Source organism: Oryctolagus cuniculus, chromosome 5 (genome assembly GCF_051225735.1).
Source record: "Oryctolagus cuniculus isolate XC-2025 breed Fujian yellow rabbit chromosome 5, ASM5122573v1, whole genome shotgun sequence".
In the NCBI taxonomy this organism is placed as follows: domain Eukaryota; kingdom Metazoa; phylum Chordata; class Mammalia; order Lagomorpha; family Leporidae; genus Oryctolagus; species Oryctolagus cuniculus.
Window position 1 is genome coordinate 165,174,040 of NC_142871.1, and position 22,207 is coordinate 165,196,246.

Consider the following 22,207-nt stretch of genomic DNA (forward strand, 5'->3'; position numbering starts at 1 on the left):
TCAAATAAGATAGATTATATTTCAACATATAGAGATAACAATAAATGAAATGAAAGCTGGAAAGTAGAATGGAAAAGGTTTCTAAAAAGTCAATATTTCAAATATAGAGGCCAATTCCTAAGTTGTTACACACACACACACACACAGAAAAACACACAGTGTAGATATTCCTACAGATAAAGTGGTTTTCCTATGAAAGAACTATTCCCAGGACATGTTAATTAGTGGGAAATACGGGAGCTGAAATAGGAAGATGAAATGAAAGGCACATTTCTTCAGTGATGGTGCAGAGTGAAGAATAATGAGATGTTCTTGGTCAAAATGTGAAACCATATATAAAGCATCACCCCAAGTCACCATCAATAACTGGCCAAGGCTATAAAGAGATATCTTTTGAATTCCGGGAAATGCCAAAATCCATTACATTACCAGGCTTTATGATAAAAAGTAGCACTCACTCACAACGACGCATTTTTAAGAAAACAAATAGCACAATGCTAAAGATCATTCAAACATAAAAAGGGGCTGGAGTGGAATTTGCAGAATAAGCCTGTTTCAAGCAACAAAAGATTTTTATAAAAAGGAGGCCCACAGGGTGACATCCCCACCCTGTCTATTCCAGAAGACCACCCTTTCTGAGATGTTGGAATACGGTTACCGGCTCTGCACAAACGCTCAAATGAGGGTCATAGAAAAGCTCGTGACAACAAGAGAAAGAATCCTTTCATACTGCTGTTATGTGTAAGGACACTGAAGGTTAAAAACAAACAAAAAACCTGTCCTTTAACAATGTGGATATTTCAAAATGACTCGTGGTAGTGAAAACGAACACCCCCTGTTCCATGTCACTTACACACGGCACACAGAAAACAGCAGGTGCCGCATAAGATGCCATCCAGTCAGACATTTCCTAATTACATACTCAGATTCTAAACTCCTGTAAATTTAGCATCTATCTCTGACTTTTGGTCTGTTTGCCTACCTGCCTCTCTTTCGTTGGCTTTATAGAGCTCTACATTCTGTAGTTTAAACAGCCCACTCTTTAGCACAAATGTCACTAAATTGTTACCAAGAAAAAAACCAGAATCTCAAGTTTCCAATTAGGCCAAGGAGAAGTACTTCATCAATTAGGATGTCAGAGCCTGGAGCTTTGATGCAATGTGGTCATTTTTCTGTTCTGCATGAGCCAAAACTGCAGGTGACCACTTTGGGCAACAAAAATGAAATCCAGCCCAAAACACTCTCAGCCTCAATGTACAACACAATGCTGGAGGGATTCTCCTTCCTCTGCCCATTCTAGATGCACACTGAACAAACAGTGTGGAGGACACGACAAAGGAGCATCAGGGAGGTTCTCAGTCCTCACAGCATGACAGATCTCGTACCCATGGTCACAGAGGGATACAGTGCAGCCGTCTCACTCTGACATGCTTGCCTGAGAATATTAATTAGACCGTACTTTGCTAAGGTGCATTCTCATGGAAAAAGCACTTTATCTGCTACACCATTGTACCCCACCTCACCCCAGACCCTCCCACTGCTCCCACTGCCAGCATACCACTACTGCTTCATGCAAATGGAATCGCGACCTCAGAGTACGCAATCCCATGACTAGCATATAACAGTCCTGTCCCTGAGCCCGTGGTTATCCTGTGATAAACCAGAGAGTCCAACTGTGCACCACAGGATTCAGGTGCAGACTTCGGGGAAGCTGGTTTCACTACACAGGTAAGGCCACAAAGGCAGACACAACATGCTGAAAATATCAGGGAGAAATGGCGACAACTGAAATTAATCTAAAACCAACCACCATTTTCCAAAACATGGCACACACTCCACTGAGGAAATTTAGGAAGGTACAAAGCGAAATACCTGATCGTAATAAGTGTGGATTAGTTTCACTATGTACTAGAAAAATATCTCTCATATCAAACTGGTGACGTCACAGATACGATAGGTTAGTAAAAAAAAAAAAAAAAAAAAAAAGTCAGCCGCTTTAAGCCTATTCTTAAAAAAAAAAAAATAAGAAGATCTAACACTACATTCAGCATACAGGTATGGCCAAAACATACACGGAAGACGAAAGTTTGGAAAACTCGGAAACAAGGAAAGTGGTAATTTGTGAGGCCATCTGCACAACACAGAAGAGTAGACTACCTAAACAGTCAGCTGTTATTGCTAATGGAAATGTAATCTTGGAGCTGGGAGATCAACCGAGACAATGTCAAATAAGGAAATAAAACCCAGAGAAGGGAAGGTTCAGAGAAAACATGATCATTTAGCCCATGAGATAAAAGTCAGGACCAAAACACTAATCTCACCCCTAATTCCTGGGACTTTTAAGTGGCTGCCTCTCACATAGTTTTATGTTTGAGAGATAGCACAGTGTGGAAGAAATTAAATTAGATATCCATTAACTCTGCACAATAGGCTGTGTCATTTGTTTTTCCACCAGAACTTCTTATTTCTCTGACATTTTCTTAAGTGTCCTCGTACAAACCTGAATGACCCAGAACATAAATTCTACCACAACTACAACTGCTTACAGAAGCCTGGGAAAGTCGCTCAGAAATGAGCAAAGAACAAGTATGAAAAATTAATTCCAATTGGGCTTAAGAGTAAAAATAGACTGCAAAACCAATTAAATTTAAAATTTAGAAAGTCAAAAGGGTTTTTCAAAAAGGTCCAGATTTTAAATACACATTTAAAAAGCAAATTAAAAAAGCAAATGATTAGAAGAATAATATCCATCTCTGTAAAATCCTATGAGTGGCCAAGTCAAAATAGGGGCTGGATGACAGAATTTCAAGGAGTTACACAGGACTTCTCCATGATTCCTATAGTAGTCATCTTTCTATTCAGCCATCTGAAACTGTCCATGATCATGGATTTCATCTCTATATAGTCTGCCTTACATATTAATACTGCATATTTCCCTGTCTTGACTCTGTGACAGATGAAATGGCCCCATAGTAAATGTTACTGCAGCCTGTGCTACTACTGGTTAATGGTTAGATAACTTATTATATGTGCTACCTATTGGATGCTTATCATACTTAGTATGATTTAATTTAATCCTCACAATTCTTACTTCTCAAATAAGAAACTTGATACAAAGAGCAGCAAAGGAACATGCTGGTTTCAGATCAAAATCTCCAACTCATAGTCATATCTTCCAGGTACCACAGGCACTTTTATGATGGCATATATATTATCACTTTCTTTGGTTTCAGTATGAAAAGGATCAACAAAGTCAGATGAATGAGATCAAGAACTAGACCTAAAACATGAACACAGTGCCACTTCAGTGGCTCCACCAACTTACACTGCTTTAGGCACCTTGCATAAAATAGTGAGAGTCCTAATTAAACCAACTGTGTTGAACAAGGAACAATAACCTCCTCAAAAAATGATAAAGTTTGCCTTTCAGATGCATTAAGCACACAAGGGATCTTCACAAAATTCATAGAAAATGACTACTATGCAAAAAGTATACATGTATTTCAAAAAATGTTTGTACTAAGATAAGCTTGTACTAACCTGATATAACTTCGGCAGAGGATCTACTTGCAGGCACTAAGAAAGCTAAGACATCAGTTTGAAAAGAATCCCTATCAGAATAACATGAGTTCTGCTATGACTGAAGCAAGAACAAGTCTCAGATTCATGGTGAAACTTGGGTAGAAGAACAGTGAAACCATTGAGGCTTTAAAGAAGTTTATGGAAATAATGCCCCTAAAGAAACCAGCAGTTTACAAACAGATAGTTCGTCTTAAGAGGGGAAAACACAACATGGAAGGTGATGTGTGCAGTGGCAGACCACCTACATCAATTCATGAGGAAACAAACTTGTCCATGATGTAATTGAAGACAGCCACAAACCTACAGCAGAAACAACAGCCGGTACCAGGAACACCTAAACGGGCTCCGCTTATACAATTCTCAACGAATAAAGTGGAAGAAACGTTCTGCTGCCTAGATGTTCAAACTGTAGCACTCAGATCAGCAGCAGTCAAGGGCAAAGTTTTCAAAGGAAATTTGAAACAGGCAGGATCATGATCCTGAAGCATCTATTTAAAGAATTCTAACAAATTCTAACAAAGGAGACAAAACAGAGCTTCACCAGTACAATCCTGAAGACAAAGCACAATCAAAGCAATGGCTACCGAGAGGTGAAAGTGGTTCAGTCCAAGCAAAAGCAGACTGGTCAAGAGCAAAGGTCATGGCGACAGCAGGGCATTTTGCTTGTTGATTTTCTAGACTACCAAAAAGGATAACGCCTGTTTATTTGGAGCGTGTTTTGAGAGAGCTAGCCAAAGAAAAACACACAGGAAACATCCACCAGAGTCCTTCAGCACAACAGCGCGCCTGTTCACCAAACAAGGGCAATTCTGTGAGCTCTGATCAACAGACAGCACAGAACAGTTCTGACTTTGTAATCACAGTGAACACATCTTCCTTTCCTTTTCATATTCTGGTTAACAAGAAGCTAACTGTTGTGCTTAGGACTAGAGTGCCTGTTCAATGCACCAGATAAACAATGGTTGTTTTAAAATTCCAGAAATTTGCTTTGAGAAAGTTGGCTAAAGTTACAAAGTGATCTGGTCCACCAGATTCAGCCTGGCCAGAGGATTACACCTCTGATTACAGGATAAAAGTAAACGCTGCAACTCCAACCAGCCCTTTTTCATGTGGATGCACACCAACATGCAGCTGGGTTATCTAGTTCTCTCTTTGTTCCTGACTCCACCTTTAGCCTCTCTTTTCTCCTTTTAAACTGGCAAAAGGAAAAAGCACCTTTAAGACTTAATATGTCTGCTTTTCCCCCAAGATCACTGCCCTCTTGAATAAACATGTCTCCTTGCATCACTTCTTTCCTCTGACTGTCTGGCAGGGAATAGTCTGGGCCTAATTTTTTATTATTTGAGAGGCATAGTTATGGAAACAGAGAGACAGAGACAGAGACAGAGGGAGAGACAGAGACATAGACAGAGAGAGAGAGAGAGAGAGAGAGATCTTCCATCTGCTGGTTCACTCCCCAAACAGCCGCAATGGCTGGAGCTGGGCTGAACCAAAGTCAGGAGCTTCTTCCAGGTCTCCCACGTGGGTGCAGGGGCCCAAGCACTTGGGCCATCTTCCACTGCTTTCCCAGGCTATTAGCAGGGAGCTGGATTGGAAGTGGAGCAGCTGGGACTTGAACCTGCAACCATATGGGATGCCAGTGCCGCAGGCAGAGGTTTAGCCTACTATACCATTGTGCTTGTCCTTGGGCCTAATTTTAATGGCATCAGTTTGAGTTCTTCTGACTTATTTTGGTTTCATAAGTTTTTTGTTTTTTTTTTTTTTTTTTTTTTTTTTTGACAGGCAGAGTGGACAGTGAGAGAGAGACAGAGAGAAAGGTCTTCCCTTTCCGTTGGTTCACCCCTCAATGGCTGCTGCAGCTGGCGCACTGCACTGATCCAAAGCCAGGAGCCAGGTGCTTCTCCTGGTCTCCCATATGGGTACAGAGCCCAAGCACTTGGGCCATCCTCCACTGCACTCCCAGGCCACAGCAGAGAGCTGCACTGGTAGAGGAGCAACTGGGACTAGAACCTGGTGCCCTGACCAGGACTAGAACCCAGGGTGCTGGCGCCACAGGCGAAGGATTAGCCTATTGAGCCACGGCGCCAGCCCTGGCTTCATAATTTTTAAAAAACCTTTAAAGGGCACCCATTTTTCTTCAGCTAATAACATGAAGAAGATGGCACCAACATTGGCTAAATTCCCAAGACCCTCAGTTCTTCAGAGATAGACTAAAGGGCTGATGTCAACACTTACACAACTGTCTTGAACTTGACGGTGCTTACGTTAAGAAATAAAGTTCGTTTTTTGTCTTGATCTTTTAAATCTTGTTTTCCCATAAATCTTCTCAAGACCCCTTGAGACAGCATATGGCGAAGCCCCAACCCCCAGCTGTCAGGAAGCACACAGCAAAATTAAGGTCTTGCAAACACCTCAGGAAACCAGAAGGCTTATCAGGGACGGCCACAACCTGGCTGGATCCAATATGGCATTCAGACGAGCTGGATCAGACTTCCAGCCTCATTATAGCCTTGCTGGAATTCACTAGCATAGTAAAAATGACTTCCCCTCACGACATGCCAGTCTACACTCGCCATCACAACCCACGGAAATGACCACCCAAGAAGAGAAGAGGGATAGAGTCCTGGTTTCTGGGGATCACTGCCCCTTCCCCAGAAACACAATAGTAGCGCATTTCTCAAACTCCACAGAAGGGGAACTGAAACAACCGTCGGTGCTGCTCTGGCTGCTGTAATGAAATGCTCTTGCTTTCCATTTTCTGGCTTATGACTGATTTCTGTTTTCTGCTGAAGCCAAGAATGTGCCTGAGGTAGAGGCGGTCCCCACAAGGTCCCTGGATGTCCGGTATCACTTGGCTGTCTGGTACCACCCTCAGATGTGCAAATGCATGGAACAGTTTCTGGATTATTCAAGGGAGATTGCCTTAAAACTCAATGTGAGCTGGTCAAGCCACTATGGAAGTCAGTCTGGAGATTCCTCAGAAACCTGAATATAACCCTACCATTCAATCCAGCCATCCCACTCCTTGGAATTTACCCAAAGGAAATTAAATTGGCAAACAAACAAGCTGTCTGCACATTAATGTTTACTGCAGCTCAATTCACAATAGCTAAGACCTGGAATCCACCTAAATGCCCATCAACAGTAGACTGGATAAAGAAATTATGGGACATGTACTCTACAGAATACTATATAGCAGTCAAAAACAACGAAACCCGGTCATTTGCAACAAGATGGAGGAATCTGGAAAACATCATGCTGAGTGAATTAAGCCAGTCCCAAAGGGACAAATATCATATGTTCTCCCTGATCGGTGACAACTAACTGAGCACCAAAGGGGAAACCTGTTGAAGTGAAATGGACACTATGAGACACAGTGACTTGATCAGCTCTTGTCCTGACTGTTGATGTACAATGTAATACTTTATCCATTTTAGTATTTTTTCTTTATTTTGTTCTAGTACTATTGGTTGAACTCTGTAATTAACACACAATTATTTTTAGGTGTTTAAATTTTAACTGAAAAGTGATTCCTGTTAAATATAACAGTGGGAATAAGAGAGGGAGGAGATGTATAATTTGGGACATGCTCAATCAGACTTGCCCCAAATGGTGGAGTTAGAACTGTGCCAGGGGATCCCAATACAATCCCATCAAGGTGGCATGTACCAATGCCATCTCACTAGTTCAAGTGATCAACTTCAGTTCACAATTGATCACACTGATAGGTCTAAGAGTCAAAGGGATCACACAAACAAGACTAATGTCTGCTAATACTAACTGACAGAATCAAAAAGGGAGAGAACGATCCATCATGGGAAGCAGGATACACAGCAGACTCATAGAATGGCAGATGTCCTAAACAGCACTCTGGCCTCAGAATCAGCCGTTAAGGCATTAGGATATGGCTGAAGAGCCCATGAGAGTATTTTAGGCATGGAAAGCCAAGACACCCTGGGGGAAAAAAAAAAAAAAAAAAAGAAGACCTAAATGAAAGATCTCTGCAAGTGAGATCCCAGTGGAAAGAACGGGGCTCCATCAAAGAAGGAGGTACCTTTCTCTGAAGGGAGGAGAGAACTTCCACTTTGACTACGACCCTGTCTGAATAAGATCGAAGTCAGCGAACTCAAAAGGCTTCCATAGCCTTGGCAACTCATGACAAGAGCCTAGGGTGATTACTGACGCCATAAACAAGAGTGTCAATTTGTTAAGTCAACAACAGGAGTCACTGTGCACTTACTTCTCATGTGGGATCTGTCCTTAGTGTGTTGTCCAATGTGAAGTAATGCTATAACTAGTACCAAACAGTATTTTACACTTTGTGTTTTTGTGTGGGTGCAAACTGATGAAATCTTTACATAATATATACTAAATCTATCTTCTGTATATAAAGATAATTGAAAATGAATCTTGATGTGAATGGAATGGGAGAGGGAGCGGGAGATGGGAGGGGTGTGAGTGGGAGGGAAATTATGGGGGGGGGCCATTGTAATCCATTAACTGTACTTTGGAACTTTTATATTTACTAAATAAAAAAAAATCAATGTGAGCTAGAATAATGTGCTGTGTTATTCACGTGCAGTTGGATGCCATGGCAATGTCCAAGGCAATATGGAACAAAGGATTACCCCAGCCCAGCCCCGGTCCTCTTACACTAAAGGACTAGAGAAGAATTAGAGGAAAATAGCAGAAGAAAGGCAGGAAAGAAATGTTTGAAAGATGAGCAGATACGCAATCACACAGATGAGAACTGGGGAGACATATTGCTCAAACCTCAGAGTTCTCCAGAAGAAAGGCTTGGGGGTGGCCCATGCTCCCCAGAAAGGCAGCATTGGTGCGATCATTAGGAATAACATAAGCAAGTCAGGTAAGCACAAGAACAAGGAACTGTGGTACCAGCAGAGTAAGGACAACGTTTCAGGGACTGAAATTAGACACAGACACAGCATTTGCAAACTACAAGGCATTCTACATTACAACATATCTGATGAAATCACTTCAGTCACATTCAAAATTTTTAAGCAGTTGGTAAGTTAATACAAAGTTCCTAAGACAATCTTGACCTGAAGTAATACAGCCAAAAGACTAACGTCTCAGGGGACAGACCATACACCCCCCACCCTTTCTCGCTGTGCACAGCGTTAAATTCAAGTACAAGGCCATAGCAGTGAAAAGTTAGTGGAAAAATACTGCTGGGTGATGCCGTCAAACAAAACAGTTTAAGCAAGCAGACTGAGTGCATTGAAGAAATGAGGTCACAGCTATGAATTTAGGCTGCAAAAACCAACATGCTAACTTGGGGGGTAGGAAAGGAGGAGGTAGAAAGAGGACAGGAGTAAGGGCAGCTTTAGAAACTCATCAGCAGTACCCACGTGACTGATGTGTGCTCTGTTTAAGCCATAAGACATTTCTGCAAGCCATTTTGTTTAAACATTCATCTGATTCTACCAGAAAGAACCTGCTAAAAGATTAGATTAGCAGCTTAATTAGTAGGAAGAAGTCAGTCTGAGTAGCAAGTCAAGAGAATGTTTTGGCCATTAGCAGCACAGAGAAGCTTTTCACACAGGACAACAATAAATTGATGGGAATGGAAGCAAAAACCAGAAGGTGTCCAAGGATTACAAGATAGCTGCTAAACAGCTCTGCATGACAAAGAAGATTTAAAAAAAAAAAAAAAACCCACTTTAAATTTCCTGGGGCTGGGAAGTAGGTGGCAGTGTTCCATGGAAGGATGGCTCACAACTTCCCACTGACACTAAAACGGGGACTTGGGGAGAACAGAGCCATTAAGGATCTTCCAGTGACTGCACTGCAGCCTTTGTGGTGCACACGGCACCCTCTGTCCCGCTTACTAAACTGTCAACCCACTCTGCACCGCTTGGGTGTCCTTTTGTGGAAACCGGGTGCTTATAGTAACCAAAAGAGGTTCCACATTCTGTGCTCTGCCGAGAGCGGAGTGAAAGCACAGTTCACAAGTGAACAGGGACACGATGTTAGCTAGAAAAGAGGAGGCTTTTATTCCAAATGGTGCAGCAGGCCAGCATAAAGTCAGCGCCACCTAGAGGCAGAGAGCAGAGGCACGGCTTCATCCCAGGCCAGGGTGCAGCAGCATCTAGCCACCAAACACCATCCTGGGCATTACGTAAGCCCCATGAGCCCATCCTTACAAATATCTGCGACTAGCAAACACTTTTTACTAGAAAATAATATATTTTAAATTAAAGACACATAGAACAGACACCAGGGCCATGTTTACTTGAGAAAATGCTGGCTGATACTATTTTTCTCCGCAGCCCTTTTTCCCTCCCCAGTTGTATGGTTTCTAAAAGAGACAAGTAAGATTTCAGATGAGACACAGAAAGGGAGAAGGCACTCTGCATCAGTGGTGCAACCCAAGTTCCTGAAATTATCAGTGTAGAGCAGGTCACGCTGGTAAAGATCACTGAAAATATCATGGAATGTTCAATACAAAAAATAAGTAAAAACTGGCTCATTCTTTGTGACAAATGGCAGCACCTACTAATGGACTGTAAATTAGTACGTAATGTACATACTAATGCAAGATGTTAGTAACAGGGGAAACGGGGTGTGGGATGTTCGGGAAAGCTAGTAGCCTTGCAGATCTTCTGTGAGTTCAGTATTATTCTCCAATAAAAAGGCTTTTTACAAAATTGAATACGGGAGCTACACACTCCCCTGCTAGAGGCCGGCGTGCAGACCAAGACCAGAGCCCCACCAGCAGCATCTCGAGCTCTTCATGAGAGCCGACAGGCACCCACGACTGCCAGCCAACTCCAGGGCCGGAGGGAGGGACTCGGGGCCCCGCACGGCCCTCCGACGAGGACCCCTCATCACAGTGGCTCAAACAAAGCCCACGCTTCATGCTATTCATCCAGATTGCTTGATTAATTTAGCACTGCCTCCATGATTACATGCTGTGTCAGGAGCCTCGTTTCAGGGAAGGAAGGATTAGCTGTTCTCTCCAATTAATTCCAGACACAACACTCATCCTGTCACTCCTGAAAGCCTCCAGCCCACCCACAGCCTGCTTGGACTTGTGGAAGACACTGGCAGTGCCTGCTCCCTCACGCAGAACAGGGAGCGGAGAAGCCATCGGGTAAGACGCCCCCCACCCCAGCCGCGAGCCCTCCACTCCTGTTCAAGGATGCATTCCTTGGCCACAGGCACCTTTGCTTCGCTCCTCCACGCCCACTTTGGCTAAAAAGTGGTGGAAGAGCTTTGGGCTTCACTAACCCTCCCCGTGTGTCGTGCATCTACCACCACGATGTCACTCTGTCGCCTCAAGGTTCTAACAGAAACCATCCCATCTCTTCTGGTGCCTTCTCTTCAATGAACATATTCAATTCTTCCCTCTAAAGAGCGAGTCCACCAAACGAGCCAAACTCCCTCTCGCCCCAGATCACGCAACGGCGATCTCCTCTCACATCCACAGTTAAGTCGGTTACTCCTTCTCAGCCCTTCGCAGCTTAACGTTCCTTCCACTGTCACCACGGTCTGTACTCCCCGGGCCTCATTTTTGGCCCTCTCCATCCCCCTGCCCCATACTGTCCCCTAGGTGAAGGCAGCTAAGCAGAACGCCGACTCTCAACAGAAATCCCATCTCCCACGCAGATGGCCACGCTGGGGCTCTGCCCACAAGGTCTGCCTAACAGGCAATCGCCACGCGCAAAACCCCTCGCCAGCCACAACTCAGACTCAACTTTCTCAGCTTCCGCCCTCCCCAAACTTTTCCTCCTGTGATCCCTAACTGAGAATGGCAACAAGAAAGCAATCCAGGCATTCGTTTGAACAGGTTTCTCCTGTGTTTCACCTCCCCACACACAGCAACCAAGTCCAGTAGGCACCACCTCTCTCGCAGCCTCTCCTCCCCATCCGCCATCCCCCTGGCCTGGCTTCACTCTCTCCCTGGGGTGGTTATAATCGTCTCCTAACCACTCTTTCCAGCTCCAATCTTGACTGACAAGAATTAATTTTAGCAGAATTAATTTTCTAAAATACCCCTCTGCCTTACTCTTAAGCTTAAAAATTATTAAAGACTCCTTTTTCTTTTCCAACTGAAGTTCAGAGACTAAAGAAGCTATACAGAGGGACCCTTTGTGAAGCAGTTCATGCCTCTTTAAGTTCAAATCCTACCACCCCCCACATCATGTATGCCAGGGACCCATCACACACTCTCCTGTCTTCGTGCCTTCAAAGACACCTGCTGCACCTGCTCCCTGGAACATGGCACCCCTCCTTCTCTGCAGTTCTGCTCAAGATTCACTGTGACATCTTCTATCACTACCCCCAGGGATGGGGATTTCCTTCTTCCATGCCCCGGCCTTGTCTTTCATTGTGCTACATTCTGCAGGCCTGTCTCTCTCACTGGGCTATAAACAAAAGGACCAGCACTTTGGACCTAATTCTATACCAACCTTGTTTAGGATGAGGTTCCCAAGACAAATGGCATCCAGACATAAAAGCAAGGAATGTTCAACCTGGCACAACCAGAGCCTGTTGCTAGGCAAATGACCTTGAGGCCCAAGCCAGGCCAGGCATCTGGAGAATGACAGCTACAGCTTGTAACTCGCACGCATACAGCCTCGTGTATTTAGCAGGCCCACAGCTTATGAATTCCTGGCTCACAAACAGAAAAAGAGTCCCTTCTAAACAGACTCATATCACACATCTTAGCACAGGAACTCCCAAACCTTCACTCCCCCTGAACACAGCAAGCAAATTTAATTATATTATTCAAATCCAACTAAAGCATTTCAGCAAATATTAAGCATTCAAATCACTTTGGGGGAAGGATTGGGATGTCTTAGTGAGATGAATGGACAGACTTATTAAAGGGATGGGAGACTCATCCAGGTGGATTCCAGCTGCTAATTTTCACGGTGTTTAATTTCTTTAAACAGAGCCCGAGATGGGATCTACTGCTCATCGTCTGCGAAGACTTGGTTTGCAAGGGCCCAGTTAAGCGCAACTTGGTCCTAGGGTCTTGGTGGGAAGTCCGCTCCTGTTTGAGCTAATTGATACCGAACCAGCTTTGTCTTTCCCTGGATTTTCTGTAATGCGCCATGTGCCAATTAATCGAGTTACAGAGATTACCACGGGGCGGCGGGGATGCACAAAAGCTCCGGGCTGCAGAAGCGGACTTGATCTCCTTCCTGCTGCTGGTCCCATTTCCTCTCCTGGCCGTGGGACGCGGTGCCAGCGGACTAACGGGAAGAGACGTGAAACAGTCGATGGGCTGCAGCAAGATGCCACAAAACTGCACTGGAGGCGGAGGAGCAACTCCTACCAGGCAGCTGAACAAAATGCTGGCTGTCAGGGCACTTCGGTGGATGAGCAGCACAAATCTGAAATGCACGCGGTCCTCTAGTTTTGGTCCAAGCTTTCTGGAGGAACCTCCGTGTTGGACTTTCATTTTCAAACTCAAACAGGTCCTCACCGTTCCCAAGGCCTGTCCAGATCACCCTCCGCACCGAAGCCTCCACGACGGAAAACTCCAGTTGCCTCCATCACAGGGGCTAGTCGGTTCCTTGCCTAGTCACTGACACACCTCCTCAAGAGGCCAGGGCCAAGGAAAACCCTCAGGGAGGCAGCGCCACCGGGCACGACTCCACGCAGCGGTTGCCTAGGCCTTCGCCGAGGCTGCCCCCGCCCCCCACCCCAGCACTGCCAGTGCAGCATCTTCAGGCGATCGCCCGGACCTCGGTGCTCCCCAGCTACACGGTCACACACTTGGGGATCTTTCAGGTATGTGCCCGGTTGTCTTTGCCTGCTTTTGTTAAACCTGACATAGCACGACAGGTATAATTTTCTGATCTTAGGGCTTCTCCTAGTGGTACCAACAGGAGAAGAAAGTAGATCAATGTTTTGCCAAGTGCTGATTTATACTGAGAAGACAGACTGCAACCCATCGAGGCAAGGATATTACATGAAGATGGACAAAAACTACACAAGAAAGGAAATGTTTGGACATGGTGAGGCAAAAGCAACTAAGGGCAACAAAAAATACCCCATCCACGTCGTAGTGTGAATTGGGCCTCATTACCACCGCCATTTAAAAGGGGAGAAAATGTCATTTATCCTGCTGTCAATTTCAAAATGATGATCTCTCATCATCCTCTTCCCAGGCCACAAGAACGCATAAAACACACAGAAAGAGATTCCATTTTCTTCTTCAAGGGGCTAAGCAGCTCATTTATGGTGCCGCTGGGTGAAATATAACAGGCCAGGGCCCCATCTCAATTCCATCACCTACTCTAAAGGAAGATAACAGAAGACATATCACTCATCAGTCAACATGGGAAGGTACTGGAAAAATGGCAGAGGCGTAAAAGAAAAAATCAAAGTAGATAAGAACTAAAAAGGAAGACTCATAAGGTAGCTGAGCGACGTGGAGAATATTCAGGGAGATTTACACTTAACACAAAGAGGGAGAGGCATCTATTTTCCAGCTCCAGAGAAGGGGAAGGCAGGGGCCGCTCCCACCTGCTCAGCACCTTCCCTTACAAAGCAGCACACTCGGCTCATGCAGCGCCACTCGGAACTTGTCTTCATCCAAGTGGTCAGTAACTCCCCTAGGACCAGAGACCGAATTCCAGAGGCAGGACCTGACTACCCCCTCATCAGCTCAAACTCTGGGCATGCTGGCCCAGAATAACACAGCTACCAGAAGCAAAACTTGCAAACCAAATGGTTCAAGTCTTACACGCAGTCCTAGAGGTGAAACCATGTATAATTCCATATCTTTTACAAATTATATGCAAGTGAAGGCTCTTGACTAGCAACTAAGGAGGGTACTAGGGGTTACCAACATGTGGCAACCACCAAACATGAAGGAGTTACTAGAACTGCCTGGAATGATGGTGCTCCTACCATGTCTAGATACCCAAGAACAGCCTGACATTCAATTTTATGTGCCCACTTGACTGGACCGTTGGGTACCCTGGGATCTGGTTCAACACTCTCCTAGGTGTGTCTCTAGATAAAACTAGCATTTGAATGGGTAAACTGAGAAAAGGAGATTCCCCTCTCTAATGCTAAGGGCCTCATCCAATCTGCCAAACACATGAATAGAATAAAAGGCATAAGAAGATTCTCCGTCTTCAAACTGAGACATCAGACTCATCTTGCCTTCAGACTCAGGGCAGGACGAGAGCTGATACCATGGGCTCTCGCTCCACAGCTGGACCACACTGAGGGCTGCCTGGAACTCAGGTTTTCAGACATGGACGTGGACCACACCCTCAGCTTCCCTGGGTTTTGGGCCTTCAGGCTTGGACTACATCATCAGCCTCCATAACTCTAGGAGCCATTTCCTTCCAATGGTTCAGTTGTTCTGGAGAACCCTGGTTACTGTAAATAGACAACACCAATTTGAAAAGAGCCCCTAAGCCCTGAGAGTTGGACTCATCCTAATTCTCAAACAGGAAACTATCAGTAGATCTTCAACAGCACCCCAGTCATACATTTCAAAAGCTGGCAGAGCCTTTTAACAATAGGTCACTGTTAGCCTAGTTGGCTCCTCATGAAGGGAGTTATTGATTGCTTGGTAAACCCTATAGCATTTATTGATATCTGATAGAATCAACATCTAACAACTAAATTTTACAATTATATTCAAGACACCATAGTCCAATAAGAAGCATTTATACCACTACTGTCAAAGCAGCTGGATTCATATCCTACGCAGTCCCACTACAAAATTCCCCAGGAAACGACACATCATTGCTATCATTGAGGTGGTTTTTTTCGTTAGTTGATTTGAAAGGGGAAAGCACTGGGGCAACTGAAAGTGTTCCTGTTGGCTTCCCCCAACACATTCCACTCCACTTCCTGTTCCTAGACAGTCTGACACCCAATTCCTGACGTGGCTCCTGACGTTCAGATCTCCCACCCGCTGACCTCTGGTCCACTCTCAGCTCAGGCGGTCCTCTCTGCCTTCCAGCAGCCAGCATAACCCTAATTTCTGTTGCTACATACACCACGAAATCTATCGACGAAAATTATCCCAGCAAAACCACGTGACCCAAAAGAAATATTATTGCAAAGCAGCAGACACGGAAGAATTTCTGAAAAAGGAACAGCAGGTGCAGTCCACTGTGGATTCAGGATGGCAGACTGAAACTATCTCCATCCAGCTGACCTCAAATTCCATAATCCAATCCGGGAGCCTATAAAGCCCCTTAAAATACAGACAACATTCTGTATCTATGTGGGTGGAGGAGGGGGAGGGCAGGATTGTGTTCAAATCTAGACCCAAGTGTCTAGACAAATAACTCAATGAGATGGGAATGTCCCCGGTCACTAGAAAGTTCCAAGGTTGACTGGTAACAAAAACTCCTCACCAATTGCTTGTTTGTGCCTTCCATTCTGAAAATGTGAAATTAAGCCACTCCATTCAAACTGCAACATTCAGTAATGTGCATGAGGCAAAGAAATGCCGTCCCTAGCAAGGTGTGAAGTCTACTGTGAAATAGCATAATATCGCTGTGAAAATAGTTTTGGTACATTCACACATCACTTGGGCTACTGCAAAAAGAATTGTTACTGTAATTATGCGGATCCAGTGAAACCTAATGAGGCCTCTCAGCCTTCAATAGTAAAAGGCAGTAAAGTTTCCAGAGATCTAGGGAGATGTAAAGGGCACTCTTCCGTCGTCCTGTGGATGCCACCATGAGCTCCGAAGCACAACCTTTTGCCTTGCGCAACATATGGTATCCTTTATGCATTCTGTATACTAAGATCCAAACACCAGAGCACTTCTTCATCACCTAATTATATTCAGAAATACTGAATTTAAATTAAGAACAAATATTTTTGTCTTCCTAAATGTGACTTCCCATAGCAACTCATTTATTGGATAAATAACAGCCTATTTCCCTAAAGGCTTCAAGACTCTGGAAAGCAAGCAAGCCAACTGTGCCAGTAACCAACTCGCTGCACTGCCACCCTCAGTGCCTGCTCATCAATCCCTCAGTGCCTGCTCTGTGCAAACTGAGGTGGGCCCTCTGGCTAGTTTCCCTATGCCAGCTGGAAATGCCAGACTGTCAGCAGAGGTCACCATAGAGACACTGCCAAGGAAGGAATCCTTGCTAGGTGCCCCATGCTCCTTGTACCCAGCCCTGCAGTGCTGGCGGCTGCTCAACTCCCCGCATGGCCAGCTGCTTCCCCCAGTAGCCCCCTGTTCATTTCCACAGCAGAGTGATCCCTGGAAAATGCTTCTCCCAACACAGCTTTCCCAGCATCCCAGAAGGCAGATTTCCAGTAAATGCAGCAGTTCCATCAGTGTGGTACCAGTGCCCCTTCCAAACCACTCAGTGTGTGTGTGGTGGTATCTTCCTTGGGCTCTCAGTATCAGTCCTGGGAGTGGCAGCTGCTCCTTAAACAGAGGTCTTCAAAAAGTTCACAGAAAATGCCTATTATGGGATCAGGCATTTGGCACAAGGAGTTAGGATACTGCCTAGTTCACCCACATCCCATATCAGAGTGCCTGGGTTTGGGTCCTGTCTCCACTTCTTACTCTACTTCCTTCTAATGTGCACCCTGGAGGTAGCTGGAAATGAATGACTCAAGTCCCTGGCTCCCTGCTGCCACATGGGAGACCCAGACTGAGTCCTGCACCCCTCACCTCAGCCTGGCCCAGCCCTGTTACTACTACAAGCCTTTCAAAAATGAACCAATTGGATAGAACGATCTCTGTCTCTGTCTTTCCAATAAATAAGATGTTTAAAAGATAAAAGAAAAATCATATTTATAAAAAGCATGGATTTCAAACATGTTTGCCCCAATATAAGCCCAACCTTTAATTATATTTTCAAATATCTTTTTTAAGTACTTTTCTTGTCTGAAAGTCCTATATTCTATAAGCTTTACTTTTTATTAGTCAATCCCTAATCACCCTAACCCTGTGTTATAACTAGTAGTTCTTACCATTACGCTCTCGTGATCAAGTTACCCTGTGTGTTCTGTCCCGTGACTGCATCCTTTCGGACACACCGAGCACAGTGGAAGGCTGGTGCGTGGAAAGGAGCTCCCAGGGTGCCTGCCAGGAAAGGAGACAAGGGAACCGCCACGCGAGATGCTGTTCTTCACCAGTATTGCAGGGCACGAGTCGGGAGTCCACCATGAGGGAGACATCTGAGTACCACGTGTACTGACTGCTACTCTGGGCGTGTTCCTGCGTTAGACAGAAGCCAAAAGAAGACAGAGCGCAGGAATGGGGTTGGCCCTGTGGCTCAATGGGTCAAGCCACTACCTGGGACGCCGGCGTCTCCTATCAGAGCGCTGGTTCCAGTCCTAGCTCCTCCGCTTCTGACCAGCTCCCTGCTAAGGCACCCTCAAGGCTGCAGATTAGCAGCCCACACATCTGGGCTCCTGTTACCCACATGGAATGACCAGATGGAGTTTCGGGCTCCTGGTTTCCACTTGGCCTAGCCAGGGCTATTGTGGGTGTTTCTCTCTCTCTCTCCTTCTCCTCCTCCCCCGCTTCTCTTGCCTCCCTCCCTCCCTAGGATTCTTTCAAATAAATGAATAAATAAATCTTAAAAAGTGAATATAGATAGTGGTCCTCAGGCAGCTGATTGACCAGTTGGGTACAGTGAGCGCAGTGAGGCACTGAAAGCCCAACAGGACCACAGGCAATAATGCTTAAATAGGGCAGAGACGGACTCCAAGCCAGGAGGCTAATAGTTTCTATCTTGCCATAAGCAAGAACTCTCAGCAAACGCTCTGTGCCACAGAAAACAGGGACTCTCTTCAAATGGGCCTGAAAACCCCCCTGTGTCTGACCATAATGGGGGATTACTCAAATCCAACAGACTGTGGGCTCCTGGCTGGGACCACTTGCCTTTCCCTTCACCATCAAGAGATATAACTAAACAAACATTTGGACAAAGAAAAAACATGCTTTAAAAGAAAAGCGGCTTCAACTTGAGTGTGTCTTTGCTGGGGCGGTCCTGCCTAAACGATTTTAATGAAGAGATTAGGGAAACATGGTGACTATAATCTATCCAGGCCAAATAAAAATGCCTTCGCCAAAGCCCCTCCACAGGAGGCTATTAAGCAAACCCAATAGCCACACGGTAGGGAATAAAAGCCTGCCAGGCACGGAGAGACAGAAGAGCGATTCGGGGCAGAAAGCAGGAATAAAGACGCTACCTTGGGCTCACTGCAAGAGCAACAGCGGAGAGGCTCGGAAAGAGGCCCAGAGCAGAAGGGCTCCAACGGACCATCTGGAACGGGGGAAGAATACCAGAGGCAGCAAGAGGGGGATCTTCTGATGATAAATGAGACTGGTTTCCTGACAAGGATGAACCACAAAGGATGCCAAAGGGATTGTGCAAAACAAGGGCTGCTCGCGCCACCAGGGTGGAAGCATCGCAGGGGTGGAGCCAGCCTGTGGAAGAGCACCTTGAGCACACGCCCCCAGCAGCAGCAGCGCCCGTGACCATGCCCATCACCCAGCAAACCGCGGGCTGGGGTCGGGGGACTGTGTGAACTCGCACATGTCTTGATGAAGGACCATACCAGTCGGGGGTTGTGCTGAAATTCTTTCAAAAGTTGACTTCTCTGAGTACCTTGCCTCAAGTCTCCTAGAAACACATTTCTTTTTGTTTCTCTGTGAATATTCATGAATTATATGTTAACTATATAATATTAGTAACCTCCCCATAACTATGTCTTCATTTCTTAAGACTTAAAGTTTTGGGGCCGGCCCTGTGGCGCAGCAGGTTAATGCCCTGGCCTGAAGTGCCAGCATCCCATATGGGCACCAGTTTGAAACCCGGCTGCTCCACTTCCAATCCAGCTCTCTGCTATCACCTGGGAGAGCAGCAGAAGATGGCTCAAGTCCTTGGGCCCCTGCACCCATGTGGGAGATCCGGAAGAGGCTCCTGGCTCCTGGCTTCGGATCAGCACAGCTCTGGCCGTTGCGGCAAATTGGGGAGTGAACCATCGGATGGAAGACCTCTTTCTCTCTCTCTGCCTCTCCTCTCTCTATATAACTCTGACTTTCAAATAAATAAATCTTTAAAAAAAAAAAAAAAAAGACTTAAAGACTTAAAGTTTTTTTCTTTCAAACACTGATTAACACTGCAAAAAATACTAGGGATGAAGATAAGGTTAGCAATGTTTCATTTTGCCAGATACTAGCTTAGCTTTAAAATACTATCACCAGGGCCGGTGCTGTGGCATAGCGGGTAAAGCTGCCACCTGCAGTGCCGGCATCCCCTATGGTCGCCGGTTTGCGTTCCGGCTGCTCTACTTCTGATCCAGCTCCTCACTAATGTGCTTGGGAAAGCAGAAGATGTCCAAAGTGCTTGGGCGCCTGCACCCACATGGGAGACCTAGGGGGAGCGTTTGGCTCCCGGCTTCGATCGGCACAGCTCCGGCTGTTGCAGGCAGTGGGGGAGTGAATCAGAGAATGGAAGACCTGTCTGACTCTCCTTCTCTCTCTGTGTAACTCTGACTTTCCAATAAATAAATAAATCTTTTAAAACATATTGAGAGTGAATATCAGGTCAGCCTTAGTACTAATACTTTAATAGAGAGCAGAGATTCAGAGACCACTCTGTCTCCCAGCCCCTCCCACCACGTACTTTCTGGAACAAAGGCTCCCTTGTGTCACAGGCAGGTCCCACTACACAGCACTTCCATGGAATCATTAGAATAAGTAGAATGGGCAGTTCTCAGAAAACCTGACTTTCAGTTTTAGCTCTGGCTTGGCCGCGACCTAGGCCAAGTCACTAAACCCTTCCAGCCTTCAGACTGTCTCGTGTTGAAGTGGAAATAACCTAACTCACAATGTTTACGCTAATGAATACAGAAGCGCCTTATCAAACTGTAAGGAGATCGGATTCATATGTGTGTGTGTATGTGCAGAAATTCTTAAACTGTTACGCCAAAACTCAGAGCAACATCGTCAGATGGGCCATGCATGGTACTTGCTGAACGAGATGGGCCCAAAGCACAGGAAACAAGACAAGGGCCGGTTTCCCCACCCACTTCTAGTTCTCCACCTCCTTCGGCAGCCTGCATTTCCCCTCCATGAAATGCTGCCCTGGTCTTGCACTGGTCACTGCCCCTCCAGGGCGCGCGGGCTAGCTCATCTGCACGCTTTGCCTTTAGCATTTCTTTAACGAGCGAGGCTGGGCTGGGCCCCTGTCCAGGGCTGTGCCCTGGAATCACACTGCTGGCATCACAGCTTTGTTCCTGCACATTAAGGTAAGTGGCATTCTACCGCGTGCTCATATTCCCAGACTTTGAGCCATCGTTGTTCATTTCCCTTTATTTCCCTAATATGTGGTGTCCTTATTAATAGCTACTGTTCCTGCAGTTCTCAGCTCCCCTGAGACGCAGCCTTGATGGCCTTTTGTGTAAGGCTAACCTACTGCTGCATTACCAGATTCACAGGATAACAGCACATCCTGAGGCAAACAGAAGGAGAGGACAGACCCGTTCAGTTGTCTCCTGCTACCTAAAACCAAAGCATTTAACACACAAAACAATAAGTTATTTATTAGTCTCAGGACCCCACACTCCTTCCACTGCCCATTTATCTTGTGCCTGAAGGACTGCACTTTGGGATGACAGTAATTCCCCTGTTCCAAGGCACATGTCTGGAAGGAGCGATGCTACAGAAGTAAAGTGAAAGGCTTTCAGTGCCGAGTGCGATTCCATTAGCTCCTTACACCAGAATGGAGGCTGTCTGAAAACAAGGAGCAGGCATTTGGCCTAGCGGCTGAGAAGCCTCCATCACGTATCAGACTGCACGGTAGGATAACTGGCTCCAGCTCCGGCTGCAGTCTCTTGCCAGCTGGCTCAAAGGGTTGGGTCCCTGCCACCCCATGGGAGACCTGACCTCATTCCCCACTCGGTCCAGCCAGGTTACTGAGGCATCTGGGGAGCGAACTGGCGGATGGGAGCTCTGCCTCCAACCAAATAAGAAAACAGACACTTTTTAAGACACACGAATGAAGGACAAGTGATACAGCAAGTGAACTTAAGCTTTTAGGAATTTGCATAATTTGATGGGGAAAATTACACACCCAACGTGTTATGATAACAGATGTGAAGAATTAGTTACTTCGAGAATGTCCAGAATCTGTCTTCCCGATCCACGGTTCAATGCAGCCAAACACATACTTGAGGAAGAGCAACGACTGCGACATTCCATGCCACCGTGCGATGCAGGACAGGTACAGAGAGAGTGTACTGGGACAAGAACAAAGTTTACAGCCCAAGACATACACTGCTCACACCCTCGAGTCTGTAAGAAATGCATGCGCCTCTAACACATTGAAACACAGCTAACTTCTACCAACCGACAAGTGGAAGGACCTGAGTACAGGCTTCAGGGTCAGACCAAGGGTGAAACCGAGCCAGTGACTATACAGACGGAAACAGTGAAGCAGAGAACGGTCGCTGGGCATGGATGGCATGGACAGGGAAAGACAGCGAAGACGAAGGCTTACGGATTTCTGCAATTACCAGCACAGCAAATCAGTCCAAAACCAGGGTAGTGGGGCCTGCACAAAGGCTGGCATTAGAGAGAGCTGAGTCAGCCAGCGCCGCAGCTCACTAGGCTAATCCTCCACCTGCAGCCCCGGCA

At 45.8% G+C, this 22,207-nt stretch overlaps 1 protein-coding gene across 24 annotated transcripts in view; it reads right to left on the bottom strand.

Annotated features, from left to right (window-relative positions):
* FARS2 (phenylalanyl-tRNA synthetase 2, mitochondrial) overlaps positions 1-22,207 on the bottom strand; it is a 495,105-nt gene that overhangs the window by 369,228 nt on the left and 103,670 nt on the right. The gene's annotated exons all lie outside the window — the stretch shown is intronic.